General features: G+C 36.8%; 1 protein-coding gene across 2 annotated transcripts in view; it reads left to right on the top strand.

Moving 5' to 3' along the window:
- LOC119650713 (RNA pseudouridylate synthase domain-containing protein 2) overlaps positions 1 to 20,547 on the top strand; it is a 484,992-nt gene that overhangs the window by 324,831 nt on the left and 139,614 nt on the right. The window lies entirely within an intron of this gene.

The raw sequence follows: 20,547 nt of genomic DNA, 5'->3' as shown, positions 1-20,547 counted from the left end.
ACAGACAATGAAATATTTTCATCCAAAATTTCCAGACGTTGGGAGGGATCCTTGTGTTTAACAATGTGAATTGTCGTCTTGTTACTAGAGTCCTCTTTAATGCAAAGTCTCATTGCAAATCAAGTGGGAAAATAAATAACAAGGAAGAAATATGCAAAGATTAAGAACGTTCTGAAGAACCATTTAATGCTTATTAACAATAGCGATTAGTCTCATAACCGGCAGAAATTTCCTGTCCTGCACGAACAGCTTTTCTAGGCCCTTGTGCTCAATGTAGTTCCCTCAACGGTTCCTCTACAATGTTCTCTTCTCCATAGTTCCTGGGATTAGAGTAGACTTACTTATCTATGGCGGGTATTTCCATTTGAAATAGACTGGCATATTTATCTATTGGTTCAAATCGCTTTTGCTTGGACTAATGACCAGTGTGTCCACTCTCTCCGCTATCGGCATACCAGGCAAACAACTGCTGCAATAGGTCACAGCTATACTCTGTTTCTCCGCCCTGTAGCTCAGTCGCATTTCAAAGTTATTACCGAAGTGAAACTTCACTGTCATGCTTTCCCTCAATATCAGTAATTGGGGATACCGTGCAGAAAGAATGTCAATCTTCCATCGGTTTAGGCAGTTCACCACCTCGCTGATAACCGCGAATATTCTGAAGATTACCCACCTTGCTTATATCTGAAAATTTTCACGGAATTAAATAACCTGTGGCAGTAGACTTCGAAAAAGATGAAACAGCAAGTGAAATTAGTGGCTATCAAAACAGCACACATTGCCTTCACAAATATCTCCATACTGTAATTTAGGTGATAACGATTTTCAGCTTTCTCGGAGGCTTAACAGTTCTTCTTTCTTTCTTCTCTTAATAAAGGATACTATTTTCTACAACTCTGTTATGCATTATCTATCCAGTGTTATCGGAAGCGGAAAAATTATGGTACTAAGAAAGGTGGCGAAAAGGTGCTACTAGTACTTTTTATGAGCGTACTTGGTTCAAGCAAAAAAAAAAAGATTTTTAGATCTACTGTTGTTGCATTCTGTGTCATGCCCATGTATACCGCGTAATGCGAATGTCAACATTGTTAGTGCACTGCGAAAAATTGTTTTAGAAAAGAAAGCTGAAGAGCACGGATGAGACGATGCAATGAAAATATCAAAACATTTGTTCCCTTGTTCCCCAAATAAGACAAAGAAAGCAAGGAAAATGAACTTAGCCAAGCACAACAAAAGTATTGACGCGGCAAGAAAAATGAACCGATTCTAATTAAAAATCAATCAAAGTGAGCCCCAATTTTAGTTTAAGACAACAATGGATAGGAAGGATAAGTGAAACTTTGTTTCTAGCTTCCTATAATGCCTTCTGGAAACCATTTTTCAAGATGTGGACTTGGATTTCGAACAAACGCTACAGAGGTTCAACCAGGTTAAGGTTTACCGATTGAACCATTTTTGTGCTGGGAAGGAAGTCTACTAAGGGTTGTTGTCTTACTGGAAAACAAAGGTTTTTTCCATGTGTAAGGACAATGAATTGTGTAAAAGATTGGAGTATACTTCCGTTTGGTCGCTTTGAATTCAACTGATTCCTGCTGCCAACCACGATGGTTGTATGTATGTCGCGAGTTTTAAGCTCCATATTCGGTTATCGGTAAAACTCTAAGAGGTTGTATTTACTTTTACCAGAACACAGGATACTAAAAGCTATTTTTAATATGCTATTTTTTCGATTATTTTCTGAGATGAACGGTTTTCTTCCTACCGGCTGGCTATGAAACCGAACAATACTCTGCTTATGCTCTAAAAGTAAACCTGTCCACCCACGCATGTCGCAACATCTTCGTCCAATGTCGTGGCGCTTTGTAACAAACTTTTATGTGAATTGCAAATGACGTCGTGTTGTTTTCGACTGCCAGTTTCTACAGTGGGTTGTCCCACTTTATGTCCAACTTAATTTATTAGTTTATACCTTTTATGATATGGTGGAAACCGCTACTTTGTTTTCGTAATTTTACGGAAATTTTGAGCTATTTCACAAAGTGTCGACAGGCCGCGCAACGTTACCAGTTCAACTTTTCGGTCATTTTGTTATTTAGCAGAACGTGATATTGGCAAATATTCTCCTCCTCGCGGCTTCTGTTGAAAAGTACAGAAAAATACCTACTAAACATAAACATAAACGCACTGCCAGATAAAAAAAAATACTGAGCAACTGATCAACTTCAAAAGGTGCTGAATCTAGTACCTTTGGTACTGTTTCATCATCATGGTATTAATAAAAAAGTTCACCAAATAGTTTCCACTCATATTCTACAGGGCAGTAAAAATCAAGAAGGAAAATTCTTGGCAAAGCCAAGGACCTGTATGTGTATAAAAATTTGGCCCCGGGTATAGACGTATATTGATTGAATTTCTTAACACAAATTGGATGTAAAATAATGCCTGCCAATCTTCTTCCTAACATCTAGAATAAGTTACCATGAATCTTATTTTAGGAAAAAACTATTGGGAATTCTAATATTTGGTCCCTTCTAATCTCGTTTGTATTCCCCACAAAAGCGGACTATATTTATGTATAAGATATCAAAGAAATAAAATCAGGGTAGAAGTAATAACTGGGAAAAGACATTTTCTAAACGTAGTGGTATTTCCCAGATTTGAAGAAGCGAAAATATGGAAATGGGATTTGCGGTATAAATCAAATCAGAGAAATTGGCAATTTCCTTGTGGCTGTTGCCTTCAACAAACGTATGCAATTTGCATATTTAGTTTGCCATCGCTTTTGTCTGTTTGAAGCATCCGTTACGAAATTGTACCATCCAAAAAGCGAACATGTTAAAAAGTATCTAACTTCATTGCAAATCGAGGCAGCCGCTCCTTTTCCATTAAATCATGCTTTGTGACTGCAAAAAGTGCTGGTGTAAACATTTCGAGATTGGAGTGTGAATGAAAATCAAACTTTTAAATTAATGTAGAAGCTTTCAACGAAACTTCTGCGTCCTTACTGTCTCGTGTTGAAATATAGCATTCCTTTTCCTATTGTTCGTTGCCGCTCCGTGTTGCGAGCGTATGGACAAACCCCCAACAAGACGAATGCGTGGATATCATCTCGCTGAAGGTACTCGGTGAGAACTACAGCGCCGACACCCTACCTCAATTTCATGAAAGCCGTGAATGCCACCCCGTATATCCATTAAACTGACATATAGACAGAATATACATAAGTGCACGAAGTTATCTTGTCAAAAGAAAATAACAATTCAATTACAGATATTTCAGGTAGACATTGAATTGATAGGTGACATGTTAGCAGTGGAGCTGAAATATTAACGCTAGGAAATGCACTGGCAATGATTCTTTTCAGATATTAACTCCTCGGATCATTTCTCTCGTTATGTCAGATTACAAATGTCAGCATTCAGAATATCGTATTAATGTTTGCTGCGGTCATCGGCCCGCCGGATTTTTATTTAGAAAATGATATAAACCATTAAAGGTCTTTGACGGGATGTCATGACACGGGCGCGACATACACAAAGCGAAAAATGAAAACACTTAGTCCTTTGTCCTCGACCTGCTGAGGTTGTTCCGATAAGGATTGAAAAGTAAACAACAGTACGTTGTTACCATTCAGGTTACGCTTAGTCCCATGGATCCTATTTACCGTCAATGCCTTTTCGGAACGATACGGATACGATAAGTTGTCGTATCGACTCGACACGAAAATGAATAGTGTGCGATAAAGTTTATACACATGTCGATAATACAACAAGAGCCTAAAATGAGAGATGGGATTAAGGGATCTTGGTAACGTTCGGCGGAATGGCTTTGGGGTAAGACGCTTTTATCGCAGGCAACTTGCCACGAAAAACATGGCAGGCAACGATTACGCAGCGTCGGGAGGTGAAGGAATGGAAGGACACAAGGAAAGATTTGTTCTGTCTATTGAACTTCATATGTCGAATTTGACGGATTGTCTGTTCTTTCTCTCCACGTTGCAATTTATTTCTCGCAACTTCTGAACATCAACAGATTATCTTGTGAGTTGTGATGAAACGCCCGAGGAACATAACAAATTGTTGCGGGCGACTTTTCATAGGAAGGAAGTATTGCTTCCCCCTGTTGGAAGTGCTAGGAGAAAGTTCATGATTTCTGTTCAACGTATGGAAGGCTCTTTTCGACATAATTCATGATTTCTTAAAAGATTGGCTGCTAATCATAAAGGTGGAGTTTTACTAGGATAGTGAATCGGTTAGCCGCAGTAGGGGTCACATCCTACTACTGCTATAAGCAGAATTATTTTCTAATTTAATAAGCACCAGAACGAAAATTACTCTGAGTCTCATTTAAATGAAAGGTATGCTTTTGTTTCAGAAGCCCCTGCTATTGTTAATAAGCTGTTGAAAACACAAACAGGGCCAGAAAGGGCACACTCAAATGAAGAAATTCATTTAAAAAACACGAATTTCTATTCACTCCTGTTCTACTACTTTCCCATATTAAAATTGAACAAATGTAGTCTCGAATGAGACCCCGATCCCATGAGCCGAATAACCGCAGTTGTTTGCGTTTTGAAAAGAATTGAAATTGCTTGGGGCACGAATCTGAGGAAAGCGAGAGTCACCCTGACCAAATAAAAACAAATTCTGACTCTTTCCAAACTTTGATTCACCCAAACATGTATACCTTCGAATCATGCAAACTTGGAGGAAAGTCAGAAAGGTCATCGGAAAAGGGCTTTTTCTTTCATTTCCATTAATCCTGAAGCAAATACCTCTCCAACCCGCACCGCAATCCCAAGGTTCATGTCTTTACGTAAAACAGCCATTGCGTTTTACAATGTTGGGAGAAATGTTATCGCAGTAATAAAATCCAGAACACCACCTTCGTCTTCGCCGCTTTATTTGCCTGTCCTACTCCGTAGCTGTGTTCCCCTAGTACATTCATAAGCAGTCCTGTCCAGATTTATGAATTTTCTTTTTTCACGCTATACACAACTTTTATGCTAAAAAAGTAACACAGAAATTGATTACAGGAAAAATAAACCCGGAGTCCCTAAATACATACTCATTGCTTAGTGTTTATTCCCAACGACCCAGATAATCGGAGAAAGATAGCAGGATTCCTCCTAGTAGGCCGGGCGATATACATAGATATTACTGTGGGGCTCATACATACACGCTAGGGAATAAATGAAAGAAAGTTCGGTCAAGAAAAAGTTGCAGGTGGATTTTAATTTAACTTGTACGGTAAGTCCCCACGCCACAATCATTCGATGCTAATGAAACATCTTGAGGCACGTCAATACGTCTTACTTCCATGTAGGATTTTGAGCACCTTCTTTGATGGTAATTTTCTCAATTTCCCGAACATTGTTTTATTACGGGAGATTAGCAAAGTATTAATTGAACTTTTTATAGTCAGCCGACTAAGGGAATGCAAGGGAAATTTTGAAGGCATATTATATTACCCTGTTTGTGGAATCCAGACGGGAAGAAAAGTTTCCAGGGCCATATGGTGTTCGCATCAGTTCTCGGATGCTAGCTTCGCTATCTTTATGCGGAAGTGGAACGGCAAAGGAAGGATAATTTTTATGGTTGACGTTTTCAATTTTGAAATGGCTCTTGAAATGTAAGTTTCGTAAATATGTAGGTCTAGTAGAGCTGGTTCTTTTCGGTTGAAGCAAATTTCTGCTGATTAGGAGCAAGACGGAGAGTCAAGAAAAGTTTTTGTTTCGTCCTGTGTAATCCTCTTTGAATGGATGAGTTTGTTCTTACTTTCAGTCGTGGGACTTCTTTGTTATTCTGGTCACGAATCAAAATAACTTCATGAATTTGGAAATAATTCGGCAATGCGCTTCGAATATACAAGAGACACTATTTTAATTAAGACCGAGACAACATTTAATTTATGGGACTAGAATCGAGGGGTGCCGTGGAGTGAGAGATTGACAGCGGAAGCGCAGCCTCCATTCTTCCAATTGTTCACTGGTTGTATTCCTTCTGAATATTAAATTTTAATCGATTTACAAAAATTTTCCCAATTCCTTTCCTTTCTGTTTATAGTTGCATAGAGGTGGATAACTCTGAAGTAAGTAATTGGAAGGCATTCTTGCTTTCCCAGGAACATCAACCAAACCATACCAGGGAGCAGATAGTTGAGCATATTGCGAGCATCTTTATTAATTTGTATACAAATTGTTCAAATTGTTGTTCAAGAGGAGTTGAGACTGCAGCAAATGCTCAGCTTAAGCACTATCATCTCCGGACAATACCGAGCACACATAGATACAAGGATACGAGGGCGTCTAACGATTATTCTCACATAATACAAGTTCCTTCCTCTTATCGTACGCCCATGAAGTTTGCTTTCTTTTAACAAGAAAATACATCCGGGCAAGATATACATATTTGAGCCAAGTACTATCCCTACAGAGACAACGGTTAAGCAGCGTGGAGTGTACCCGAGACATACTGTGCAAATCGACCAAATTTACAGGAGTACACAGGTGAAATGAGCGAACCATGCAATTATTTTAATGTCTCCTTTATATCAAACTTTATCCTCGTATTCCGTTACTTGCCCGTTGTCTGGATAGTTGACAGTAAGGATTCATATTCAGCATAAATGTGGTGTGAATAGCTTTGTTGATAGTTTGTTATCCTCTTTTAGGACCTTTTTCCTCTACATTATCGTCTATTTGACTTTCACATATAATCACTGAGTAAATAGATGTAACATATTTCTGGATGAAGAGGACTTTTGAGAAATTAATGTTAGTACATTTGCAATCTGGTTCATAAAGGAGGTAGAGAGAGAATGCTTTCACTAAATATGGACTACATGTCGGAATTCCACACCTGTTCAGAATGATGTCAGTTCTGTATGTTACCAAGGAAGGAAAATATTAACAAGGTTTTTTAAATATAAACGGAGCAATTTAAAAGTGTCTTTAGTATATTTAACTGCAGAATTTTCACTGTCGAAGGGATAAATTTTGTTTCTTCAGCTTTGGAGGGTAGCTAAGTCTAGCTTATAGATTAGTTTCTTGGAAGTAACAATCTAAGGCTTCTTGTGACCCACAAGCCGGATTTTCCATAACGGTGGCTCCATCGGGGGCGACAATTCTTGGTCTCCTCCTTAGAATGCTCAATCTTGGTATGTATGATCACTGGGTGTTTACTTCAACTTCTGCCGGATTTAGAAACCAACGACTCGGGATGTCAAAAAATCACTTTGCCCAAACATTCTACAGTATATCTAGATAAAATTGATGACACAAAAACAATCAGTTCTGCGGATCTGACAAACGGGATGGCATTACATACTGGAGAAGCTCCAGCCAGTAAGATAATCTCAGAGAGAAACGAAAACATTCGTAATCGGAATCGGAATTCGAAGCTAGGGTCAGATGTTAAAAGATTGGTGCTCAATGATTGCATTGTCAAATGATGATTTCCACGTCCCAAACGGCTTACCATAGTGAGTAACCAGTAAAAACCAATTACACTCGCCCATTTGAGATAGATTCACTTAGCACTTTGGCAGCGGTATGAATATATTCTCATAGTATTTTCGTAATAGTTAATCATGGAATTCTTAGAAACCTCTGAACTCTATGGGAATGCCTTAATAGACTGAATATGAATGGCTCGCTCAATAGGGTCTAGATACTTTAAGTTCCAGACCATATTATCACCTGAAGAAGCTAGGGATATCTAGCAGGTCTGCAAATTTTGTGAGGATAGTGATAAAACCCTCAATGCATGTTCTGGGATAGTGGCCAGCAGTTGTGCAATGCTGGCTGGGGCACCTGGGGCATACTTAATAGTATGCTTGATCGACAAACTATAGCTAATAAGTAATATTATAACCATTAAAAGGCACAATAGTTCTTCTGGAACGCAGTGCAACATTCTGCCTCAGATGAAGCGATGGCGTAGCCCAGGACGCCAGACAGCTTTTAAGAATGTCGAATTTGTGGATCTCGGCGCAAAACCGGGATATCTAGAGTTCGTTCCTAAAGCAGACTTAGAGCGATTACCAGTTGTTGCGCCGTTGATGGTGATATTAAAAGTCTTGGTTTTCTTTTCCAGTTCCTTAGTTTTGGAATTCTCAACTCTTTGCTAGCACCTGTTGAATTGTGAATATTTAATCCGCTGTTGATCGCTTAGTTCTCAATCCTCCTTTGTATTTGTCGATCTTTTTACAATGTTATGTTACGTAATTCTTCTCTTATTACCACAGTGGGGAGTGTGTACATTTTTGAATATCGGGGATGCTACACTTTACTGCTTATCCTAAGATCCATTTTTGGGAGATTCACAATTCTGCTCGTCTATCCATTTGTTGCATTTTGGATCACGTACTGCTGCGGTAGAACAGCAGAGACTGTTTTACGGTCTTATAAATATGGAACTTAGTTTAGCGGTGTATGCAATTCATTTTTGACCATAATATGAGAGGGTCGAATTGTGCGTAATGCTCTGCAGTTGTAATTTCTCTAAGTCCTCAAGGTCATGTAATATCAAATTACATATGAATGTGCTCTATTCTCTTTTTTTTTAAGTAATAACGAGACAATAGAAAAATTTGAATCACTTTGCGGCAGGGTTTTTCGTTTGCTTCTGGAAAGACGTAGCTATGATGAAATAATCTTCGTTCTTATCACGGAGCCTGTCCTAACAATGAACAATGTCTATAAACATGACGATTAATTTGTAATAAGTTAATCCGTCTTAAATCGGAACATAGAAACGGGGCTCAAAATGAGGGGAACGGTAAACTCAAATATTGTAGAAAACAACGAGATTGAATAAATAAACTATGTTTATCCGGAGAAATCTTTTCACCCTAGATTAGAGAAGGGTATTGATAGATGAATGAACGTAAATTGATAGCACTTTCAACGACGTTAAACCTTAGGATATAGGCACCACGAATTCTCATAAAAATAAGATCAATTCATATTAGTTTCGCAGTAAGCTTCTTGTAAGCACACACGTTTGGTCCAGCCTTCCACACACTTTGCATAAGCCATTGAAGGGGCAGTTCTCAGCTTCTCCATCGTGTTGTTTGGAAGTCTGAAACTGAAATCTTTTTCCACATAGCGCCATTTTCAATTCGAAAGTGTTTATTTGCACTAATTCTTCTCAGTGCTTCACTGCAGTGAATTCTGGTAATACGACATAGCTGCTCTAAAAATGCCAAACGGGTTTTTGTACAGAAACATACGTTGCTCTTTGTCCCTAGAGATACCGATAGTCCAGTCCTCCGAATTCTTTCAGTCAAGACCGATTGATATGAAACTGGGGATAAGAGTAGAGGGTGGCATAAAATACAAAAGGTATAAAGCGCCGATGCGCGCCTGTATTGCGGTGGACGGTTCACTTAATCCGAATGGGTGAGGATGATCCAGCCCGGAATGTCTAAAAGGGCAATATCTGCTGTAGAAATAGAAGATTTGCAGACCCTGCCTTAGATGGAGCGTTGTCGGACACTAGATAATTTTTAGGGATATCTAATTGGTGGGTTACGGTGTAAAGCTTTTGCACCGTTCTTCTTTATCCTTAAGCGAAAGTTAATCTATTTTGTCGGATATCCTAGGATTATTTGAAAGACTATGAAGCAACACAAACAAACAACATTATTGAAATCCATTTAAAACTATCCGAGAAACACATAGTATTCGAGCTATTTGCGTATTATTGATAAACTGTGCTCATGTGATGTGAAGTGATAAGTCAACAGAGGTAGGGCAGTGGTGATGGTGCCTAAGATCTAACCTATCTGCAAATCTTAGTAAAATCGTTTGCGCACTGTCAATTACTACATTTGTTTTAACTCTTCGAGTTATGCTGCCTCATTTGTAATTATATCTAAACATAAGCTAAGTCTATAATATAAACTAGTAGAATAGGATGATTATCCATGGCAAGCTTTCTGGGAGTAAATGTATAATAAATAAAAAATTTCACAAAGTTCTTTACCAAACAAGTTTAGTCGGTACTCGAATGTAATTAGAGTTAAACTGCTAACTGATATGACCTCTTCAAATTAAATCTATTGCGGAATAGCCTTGAGGTTGTTTCAGTAGCGGCATCAAACGAAGGAAACCCTGAAGCAAATTGTTAGCAATTTAACAGGTTGCTAAAGACATGACGGGTTTTCCTGTGTCTGAACTGAAGACTAAACTGCTAAGAAAAAATATTTGTTTTTGAGAAGGTAGCAAAGCCGTATCTGTTAATGTTTAAGTTTGAAAGATGGTTCAATATTTGCAGTCAATGTAACGTTTATTAATGATTCGATTGGAAAAGTGATCCTCTTTAGATGTCATTCTGGATCTAGACACCATACGGATATTACACAAATGAAGTCACTAATTTACTTGATTGTGGGTTTTACGCTTTCCCTTAACAAGTCTAACATTATAAATTAAAAATAGCAATTTACGCTCTCTCATCTACTAGCAACACGGAAGCCATCGAGCATAACCACGCGATTCCAATCGCATTAATTCCCATGAATTCCATATCGACATGGTTTCATTGTAAAGGTGGAACTAAATTTTCCAGACTTTTCATCGGCGGCGCTTTTACGTGCAGCTGATGAATACATCATTACATTTCAATTAAAGAACAATGTCTAGACTCGACTTTTCAATATATTTAGGAGGTAGTTCCGCCGAAGGCATTTGCTGGTAGCTCACGGTTTTCGGGGCTTGATCTATTTTTAGGCTCAAGCTGAAAATACGTACTGGAAATCCGGGAGTTTATTGAAACTCTATGTACTGATCTGCGTATAACTAGTTGCTAGAGTAGCTCAATGTATGTATTTTTAGGTGTTTTGTGCTATTCTATTTAGTGATCGTTTGTACGTTTTATGATCGGTGTTTATGGTCTCATTATGTAACTAATGTAAACATGGAGGGAGCCGTGCAGAGCGGAAAAAGATATCACATTTTGCTTGCCGGAAAATTTATTGAAATTCTATTTTCGTATGTTTCTCAAATATCAGGGGGGTGGGACAACAATGGTACATACAATGTATTGCGGAAATTATACTTGGAGCCTTTTCCAGGGAACAGCAATGAGCTTTCGGTGTATAATGCTCGAAATAGAACAAGCCAGGAAAGTGAGACATAGGATGAGCGGATATTTAGACAATGATTTCCTCTTATGCAAAAGGGTCTAATAATAGTTTCTCATCCTACCAATCGAATCAATTTGTTAAGCTTAATAGATACACCTGCAAAAGTTTCCCTCATTTGAGATGTACGTGATTGGATAATTTCTATTGTATACGTAAGTTACATATATACTTACTAATTTCGAATAGAATCTGATGACTATGAGGTATTTTCATCTGTTGCAAACATACATATATACGTCAAAACTGTGTATAAGACGTTAAATAGGTTTTGAGCAATTGAGATATGTGATTGCTGGAAATAGTATTCCCATTCATCCACGAATCAACTGAGGTATCCTACCTATGTCGATTTGCTCAGTATATAATTACCTGGAAAGATTCTATTCTATTTCTGAATTTTTAATCTAAAAGCCACTAGCCTATTGCTAACTTTTCCATACCAAGATTATAAAATGCACTACACAAAAAAGCATTTTAAATGTGCTTACAAATACCAGACATTTGCGGATTTCAATGTTTAGCATGACATTCTGCATCATTGGACAATTTATCTTCAGATCAATGGAATCTTTTTATCGCTGGATCGAATCAATTAGCTTTTACGGAGTACAATACTCTTTTTGGCAAGTTCTCCATTGAAAAGAGTTTTTAAATCAAAAGAATACTGTAGAATCATGTTTTGGATTGCATTAAATATAGGTGATCCAGAAGCAAACTGGCGAATAACTTTGTTGTTGTTAGTGCTCACGAGAGATATTTTGCAGAAGAATTTTTGTTTGTACTAAAGTCTCGTGCTTGAGGGATCAATTGGAATAAGGAAGCCTGGCAGTTACCAGCCTATACTGCAAAAATTCCGTTAAACAGACTCTGAAAAGTAACTCTAGAGCAAGAGGGCACTAACGAAAAGCCGTTGAATAACTTCTATCCAACTTTGAGGATTCGTAATTAGAACCCGACGCGTATTAGTTTCGTGCTCAAATCGGACTAACACCCAGAGAGTCATACTCTCGCAACTAATGTATTTGTGTAAAACAAAGCCTTATTAAAGTTGATTTACTACGTCGAAAAGCCCCTTGAATTCATCCTAGAATCATGCAATAATATAAGCTATAATATAGAGCATGATAAAACCTCGTTTAGTGGAAATTGCACTATTGCTAGTAAAGTTGTCACTTTTGTGCAAATTTATTGCAATCTAAGAAAGTAAGTGTCAATCACACCAAAGTGAATAGTCTGACGTAATATAATCATATATTGTACAATATAAGCTAAATGAGACAACAAATGTCTATTCAAAAATTTTTATATAAGAAATAGATAAATCCTTATTATCCGAAGCACAGAGCTTTTTCGATATTTAGTCAAATATAATTAGTAATAATAGCAATTGTTTCTTACTATATTTTCTAAGTGGAAACAACTGGAAAAGCCTACTTGATATGATTGTGGTTATATTCCACGGTGGAAATTCGACAATAACAAATTCAGAACAATGTAATAAATTTATAGTATTGGTAAAAATCATCATCATCAACGGCGCAACAACTGGTATCCGGTTTACGCCTGCCTTAATAAGGAACTCAGGCAGGGTCTGCCCCGTCTTCTTCGTATTTGTAATATTAATGTTGATTTAAAGCATCATAAGACACAATAATAAACAAATTTAACGGAAAAATCCGTAATTAAAACGAAAAGTCTAAGGTACTAAAACTAAATGTGAAAAAAAGCACTAATATGTATTAAAAACGCTCAAAACAGGACAAATTTTAAATACAATATTTTCACTTAACTTCATGTTTGTGTTTTAGTAATCCAGTTTGTCATGCGAACCATGAAGACTTTTATGAAAGTCTCAACATTTTTAGAGGCATTGATATTTTTGGAGTATTAATTTTACTGTTGACAGCAACATAAGCACACATCTGAACTATTAAAAAAAAAACAATTTCAAAATAAGTGTGAAGTATCATTCAATCTGTCAACCTCTTCTGCTTCCTCATCAGCATCTCCACTTCCATCTACAAGTGAAATAGACTTTAAATCTATTCCATGGCTAACGTCCTCAGAGGTACAAAGAGCATCGTCAACCTCGACGAAATATTTCAATTGACCCTCAGATAGTTTTTTTTCAGTAGTTTTAAGTCTCATGATTTAGGTTTTGAAGTATCAGCTGTTTTCGAAATTCAAAATCTAGTGGTCCAATGGCTGAAGTTCGGAGGGAGAAAAAAAACTGATATTTCGTCCGGGAGTGAAAAATTTGTACCGCCTTTCATTCCGCATGTTTTGTCGGAACCAACTTTTTGTTAAAGAATCGAACTAATTATCGGAATATTTTTCGATCGTTAGGTTTTGAACCATTTTCGAAGAGCCTGTTCCACGTTGGCTCTATTTTAGTCTCTTCTTAAATGTATTGTTCTTTTCAAAAAACTTAACATTCTCTTTTCATTTTCATATGGTTGACCAAGTGGATTTGGTTATAGTGACGTCCCGTCATATATTTTTATTAGAAATGCTACTTTGCAAATATTCTGTTATTTCCAGTTTTTCAGTGATGAACGGCGCTTTTGATTTGACATTTTTGGTGAAATAAAATGTAGGTTCTATATAAACCAATCCAAATGGAAGACTCGGTTTAAATTGCAAAAGTACGCAATAGGTATCTGAGAACTCAGGAAAGTAAATTGTAAACTTGGCTAGGGATTGGCAACAGAAAATCAATTAAGTAAACAGATTTCTTGCAGTCACTTTGATCAAATTCTAGAAAATCGCTATAAATGATTGGCTGAACCATTTCTATTTCCGGATTATAATTTTTTCGGTCATCGTTGAATCCTAACATCGTTGTGTAATGTAGGAAACTAATCAAAGGCATTGCTTAAGATCAGTTAATCTGAGAGATAAATTCCACTATTCCACTGTAGAAATTATCGGAACTTCAGTTTAGTAAAATTATTTTATTAAGTAAGTAACACTATATTGCATGAACAATTAATTTTCATTGATGTCTGATAATTGGGGTTAAGCAGCCTAGAGAGTAGTTAGTTTCTTGATTCGGGACATAGGGATATTTTTTTGTTTTCGAGTTAATTTTGGAACAGATTCATAACATTGAAATCATTTTCTGAAGACATGCCTTTGAGAGGCAAAATGCCAATTTCTTTTCAATTATGTATTGTAATTTATTTGTTTAGCGTACTTCGCTTTCGAATGAGTAGGTTACTCCGCTTTCAATAATAGTATGACTTTCTTGAAACTATTTATCTCGATGACCTCGCTTTGCAGGAGGAGGCGAAATCGCCATTGTATGCATGTAATGTGAACTGTGGATAACTCCAATTGATCGACATTTTTCTTATTTTTTTTTATTTTTATAAACTCAACCTATTTTTAGGTTTCACATGAACTTCATTTTTATTTAGTGATAAGGTATGTCTTTTTCGGATAAGATTTAAATCGCGCGATCTCATCAGACGCTGCCTCGAAACCGCATAGCCAATATTATAAAATTTTTAAAAGTACTGAGCGCTTGCCCACGAAAGAGTAGTCCGCGCACTGATAGCAGAAGTAAGTTGCTTCTCAAATATGTGCAGCCCGCCATCAAGTAGATGAGCTCTGGACAAGCTCATCCCAAAACAAAAAATTTTCCATTTTTATTAGCTTAAACCAGTTGTAGGTTCTAACAAATGCGATTTCGGTCGTTGTAATTCATACGCTTGGCGGGTTTATATTCAATATAAACGAGCCAAATGCCATCTGTTGCCGCTTTCGGTCACCCTGCTCCGCAGGGTAGAGGCGATGAGATCGCCTCTGCCCTGCGATCGAAACCGCATAGCCAATATTATAAAATTAGTAATTCTAATTCTTCCGATAATCAGCAATTTAACATAAAAGGATTCAACGATTTTGGAAATTCTTTCGCCATTTTGCTATTTTAAAAAATATTTTTCCATTTGAGATTCTGCATATTTTGGCAAGTCGACAAAATAGAAAGAATTTTTTTTTCAATCCGGCCACAGAATGCTCCGTGCTTCCCCAAGTGATACCATGTTTTTTTCCAGGAGTTCACTTTGTCTATGACGAACGTACTTTGATTAGTGCAAAATAATGTATATTTTCAGCTTCCATCAAAGTCATATCAAAGTTTCAGAACAATCGTGAAGAATTGTTGCCCAAAGCAAAAATGAAATAATATTGAAAAAAATGACATTAGAAGGGAGCTTACTTTTTATTTACTTTTAGTGCGAAAAAAGAATTCGAATTTAGTCAAATTTGGACCTAATATTCTTCATATTCCGAGACTTTCAAGAATTTTTTTAATAATTTAAGCCAAAAATAGCAAAGTTACTTAGCATGCGTCCGCTAAAGGCTGTCGTTGTCCAACTTTCGGAAGTATAGCGACTGAAGTTTTTATTTGAAACCAAAAAAATTATTAATTTTACATTACTAACATATTTTCGAAGAATATGAACCTGAATGAATGAAACAAAAAAAAGTAGCTATTGAAAAAAATTTTCAATTTTCACCCTTAAAAATATATGATCATCTCAAATGGGTGCTAATTCTCGATAATTTGATAAAGAATCATACTTCCAAATTTGAAAATGATCGGTCCATTACTTTTTGAGTTAGAATTCCCGCAAATGTGAAGAAAGTTATTTTAAGAAAAATGCCTTTGAAAAACACTTGTTTTAAAAGTCGCCTTTCGAATATGGCTCCTAATAACAAACAAAATACCATCGCAATGTTAAGTAATTATAATTGCGCGATTTACACAGCGCTACAACATTACGTAAGAACGTAAGTTGCCTAAATCCTGGGACTGCACTTGTATCCGAGAATCGTCTAGTTTTAAAGGGATACGAATTTTGCGTTGACATTTTTACGGCGTATTCTGGAATAGCTAAGTTGACAATCTATGTAATAAACATCGATTCTAAAAACCCCTGGTCTTTCCCCTTCAGTAATACCCTTGGGATTTGGTTCCTGTCCTTTTTTTCCAACTTTCCCAACGGCATATATGTACTTCTCAATATTAGTTCTTTTATGTAATAATACAGCGCTTCAGTCTTCAACACTATAAAAATTGCAATAAGCGTTTAAAAGTCAGCTGTACTGTGCTGCACAGAACCACTCTCTCTCCCACTCTGTCAAAAATTATTCCCAATAGGATTCAAATTCAAAATAACAGACATCCCCTGTGATTGTACGTGACTGATTAGCAATTCTTCAACATATAATGAATGAATAATTTGACGTTGAATTCAAGTCTATTATTTGGGTCACAAGCCAATTTAAAAGCAATAAAAATTATCGATATAAATGTGATTCTACGAAATGGTGGCTTTTCGAGTATTTTCTTTGAATGTGAGTCGAATTTTTTTCCACATATTTGTTTCACAGTTAGGATTTCATAACACTACCCAGCCTCGTACTTTCATATGTAGTTATCTGAATTCACTCTGAATTAATTACTTTCAGCGCCCATATTTTGTACCCATACATTTGGTTATATGTAATGAATTATGTTTATTAATTAAATAATATGTAGACACATAAATACGAATGTTCATAATCGCATCTCTTTATTGTAATTAAACACACACTACAGACGCCAGGGATTCTTCTAGGTTATAATGTGTCGTGGCAGACGCTACGCAGGCTATTCGAAGAATTTCGATGTCAGGACCGGGCAAGAGAATTGCTGGGAAAGATCACCAACGCTAATTACAAACATTTCTTCCTCAAGTCATTGCTTTTCTATCTATTTTCGTTTCGGGGCATACAGATGTATACGCACAGATATCCATGCATCGAATTGCATCTAAATGCTAGCAGCGAAGCAGAAGCATCACTTGTGTGTATGACAAAAAGCCTTTCATCGTTCTCTTTAGAGCAAGCCACGGTTGATGCTTTTTTGCCCTCGTACATCGGTCCAAGAAAAATAAAATCACAAAGGTCTAGAATAACCAAAGTTTTATAATGTGCAATATTATGCATGTAGGGTGTGCAATAAATAAGACAGGATGACAAGATAGCTACAGGCAATATCTCATTCAAAGTGCCAATAATATACGACCCGTTTTTAGCTTCGCCAGAGGAATCAGATGGAGGCTTGCTGACGATCATTCACAATGTCGATGATCCTCATACGCGCGGCTGATCATCTATAATAGTAAAAAAAATTAAAGAAAGCGACGGCTCCCGGTTGAGTCTGTGTATCTGGATCTGCTCCAAGAATCGTGCGCATTTTACAAAGAAATACACAAATTCTACGGGAGACAGTCGAGCCAGATTGCATAACCGAAACTATTGAGTCAAAGAACCGTGCGCCAGTACATACTTTCCCCGGGTTCGAGTGGTACAAAAATAAAAATACTGGGTTCAGAACCATTTATCGATCGTTTTATGACGGCATTGTGTTGTTTTGTCAAGATTTTCGGAAACGTTCTTGGACCCTGGCCAAATGTTTTCTTAGTATGTACCCATTTTCAGTTCAATTGATAGGAATTGTTGTTCCAATGTGAATTTCCCAAATATAAAATATGTTAAGAATTAGTAATTTGCCTGGGATTTAAAATTATTGTGAAGCAACTTGTAGACGCTCAAGGATCAGCCCGGGGCTATGTCGGATGACGTAGACTGCTCATAATAGTCTTTCAGGAAGTTGGAATTAAGGAGGTCATTTGCGACGTTGATTTCTCATTGTACTCTGTGAGCACACACGAGCAAACGCAATAAAACTTCACCATAAGTGCACGGAATCTTTACTTAATTCATATTTCCAAAATAAAAGTGATAGGACCCAGTCTCGCTGTTGGAAGGTTTACGACAGCCAATCTCCTGCAAGTATGAATTGGTGAAATCAAAAATAATTAAATTTCCGACTGAGGACCTCTTCATGCGTGCCAGGGGTTATGTAACTGAGCCCCATCTTTTCGCATCAATCAAACCAACTTGGGTACCTATTACATATCTTGAAGTAATGCTTATACGAATATTTACTTGTACCTTGGAGCAGCATTTCTTAAAATACCGATTCCCTGAAGCATAGCGGAAAATAATAAAGCAACACATTATGCTTTGACCAAATCCGAGTCAGTACATGCATTCATTACTGCGTACGTTTCCAAGTAATTAAATTAACGTCGGGCTGGAACTACAGAAACTTCTAAACTCAATTATTACCGTTTCCACACACCTGAAAAGAGCTTTTAACAGATAAAATCTTTATGACGCGATCAATGTTGATGCATCTGAAGTGACCTTGGGGGAAAAATAAAATATCTTTGCATGTCATGCTTGCTTTTTGGTGTTCCATTAATGTAATGGGAATGGCTAGCACACGGTCCACCTTACCGGGCAGTGCGGAGAACGGTGAACGCAAGACCCTCTGCATAATTAATTGTTAAATGAAGATTTACATGATTGAAAAGACCTTCAAATACAACAGGTGTATGCCGATCATGTATGGATTCCGTAGATATGAGCTGATAGGTAAGAAGTGTTTAATGGACTGTAAATAGCAAATGAGATTTTTTTAATGACATCAGTATTGTCTCTTTTTTAACATTCACAATGAGGCTCTGATGTTGTTGTTAATTCGAATAAGGCATATTAATGGCATGCTCATAAATGATAATGTTTAGTATAGTCGATTTCTTAAAGCAGCGCAATTTAAATGTACCTTCAAATATATGTTTTGTGAAGAGATAACACATCTCCATAAGAACCAATGGAACATAGGATAGGCACTAGGTTTACGAACATTCTTCAAATCAGTCTGTCAGTTAAATTACGCAAACACATACAAATATATAATTTTAAGGATGATAAGAATTTCTAATGAATAAAGCGGTTATGTTCGATCTGAACAATTTCATTAATGATCAGATTTTATGTCTGGAACGCACTACATCAACTGTTCTTGTGTGTGTGATGTGTGATTTCATAACCACAAGGCAACTTCTGCGACCTTTTGGGAGTAGTTGGACACCATTCATGTATTCAACATATCTTGGGAAAAACAACATTGCCTATTAAACTCTCATTTATGCAGTGTATGAAACTTTCTAAAGAGTTTAAGCAAGTCGGAATCTGGAAGCAAGTCGCTTCAGATGTGGAAGGTTTCATGAATTCATGTTATGTTTAGGTGCATAATAGTTCCATTTGTATTCCCTTCAATGTGATACTGACATTTTATCTCTTCGGGGTTATTCTAGGATTAAACGTGTAAAACAAGGTACCATTTAAATTGTTATAACAGAAAAGTGTCCAGATAGTTCCGTGGTCAGAGCACAATACTGTCGTCCGGAAGCTCGCGGTTCAAATACCACTGGTGGCAGCGGGATTTGTACCGTTACTTGACGTCGCATACCAATCAAGTCAGCTTTGAATGAGTAGCTTAGTCAAGCGCAGTTCTAACCACATTGCCTCCTACAAGGTACTGAATACCTAAGTGTGTCGCTACGGTCTTGAATGAAATTCTCCAACACACCGCAAAACCCTGGTCCAATTGAATTGTCGCGCCAACAGTTATTATTATTATAACACAAAAGCTATAAAAACTATGGACTTAAAATTGTACATACCCATTTATTGAATCCTTAAAATTGAAATCTCATGGTTACAAAAAGTAAAGAAACGAAATGGCGCCCGCAGTATCCAAGTATTGAAGCATGGGAACGCAAAGTGGGCAGGGTAGTACCCACGTTTTCCAAGTTGCCTGCAACCAATTCCACAAAACTATTTCCTTACTTTTGATGAAAATCTAATGCATACACCTGAGTTTCGCCATAAATTTTAAATATCGGCAATTTGGCAATATTTGAAACCTAGCATACTTGATTTTTCTCGTTTTGTTATCAGAAAAAATGCTCCGTATTTTTCAAAATTTAATATTTTTCTCTAGTTTTAGGTGTATACAGTCGATAATTATGCCATAAGTTTGTATAAAAAAATTGAATCAAATTGGTTCTTTTTTACTCTGTGCTACGCCGCGCACCAAAAAAAAAAAACATGTTTTAAGAAGAAGCTCTTATTACTGATTTTTAATGTATGGGAATCATTCGACTCAAACTTCAAAAAATGCTTATTGAATTAAAATGAAAGCAGATATCGACGTAATCTATCAAAACATGTAAAACGAAAAAATCGAAAGAAAAAAAATTAACATGAGAATAACCTTTTAAGGTTCGGTAATTTCATTGTAAGTTATTTAATAACAGTGATAATTTCACCAAACTTTCCAGAATGGTATTCCATATTATGGCCTACATCATCACAATTTTATAATTCTAGTAAGGGGGCTTTGCAATCGAATTACAAAGTATAGTGGTATATTAATGAACTATTATTAACTGTATTTGAACGGACACCGATTTTCATCCTAAAAAGCAA

Source organism: Hermetia illucens, chromosome 3, assembly GCF_905115235.1.
Source record: "Hermetia illucens chromosome 3, iHerIll2.2.curated.20191125, whole genome shotgun sequence".
Lineage (NCBI taxonomy): Eukaryota > Metazoa > Arthropoda > Insecta > Diptera > Stratiomyidae > Hermetia > Hermetia illucens.
The sequence above is the reverse complement of the archived record's forward strand: the minus strand, read 5'-3'. Positions and strand labels throughout refer to the sequence as shown.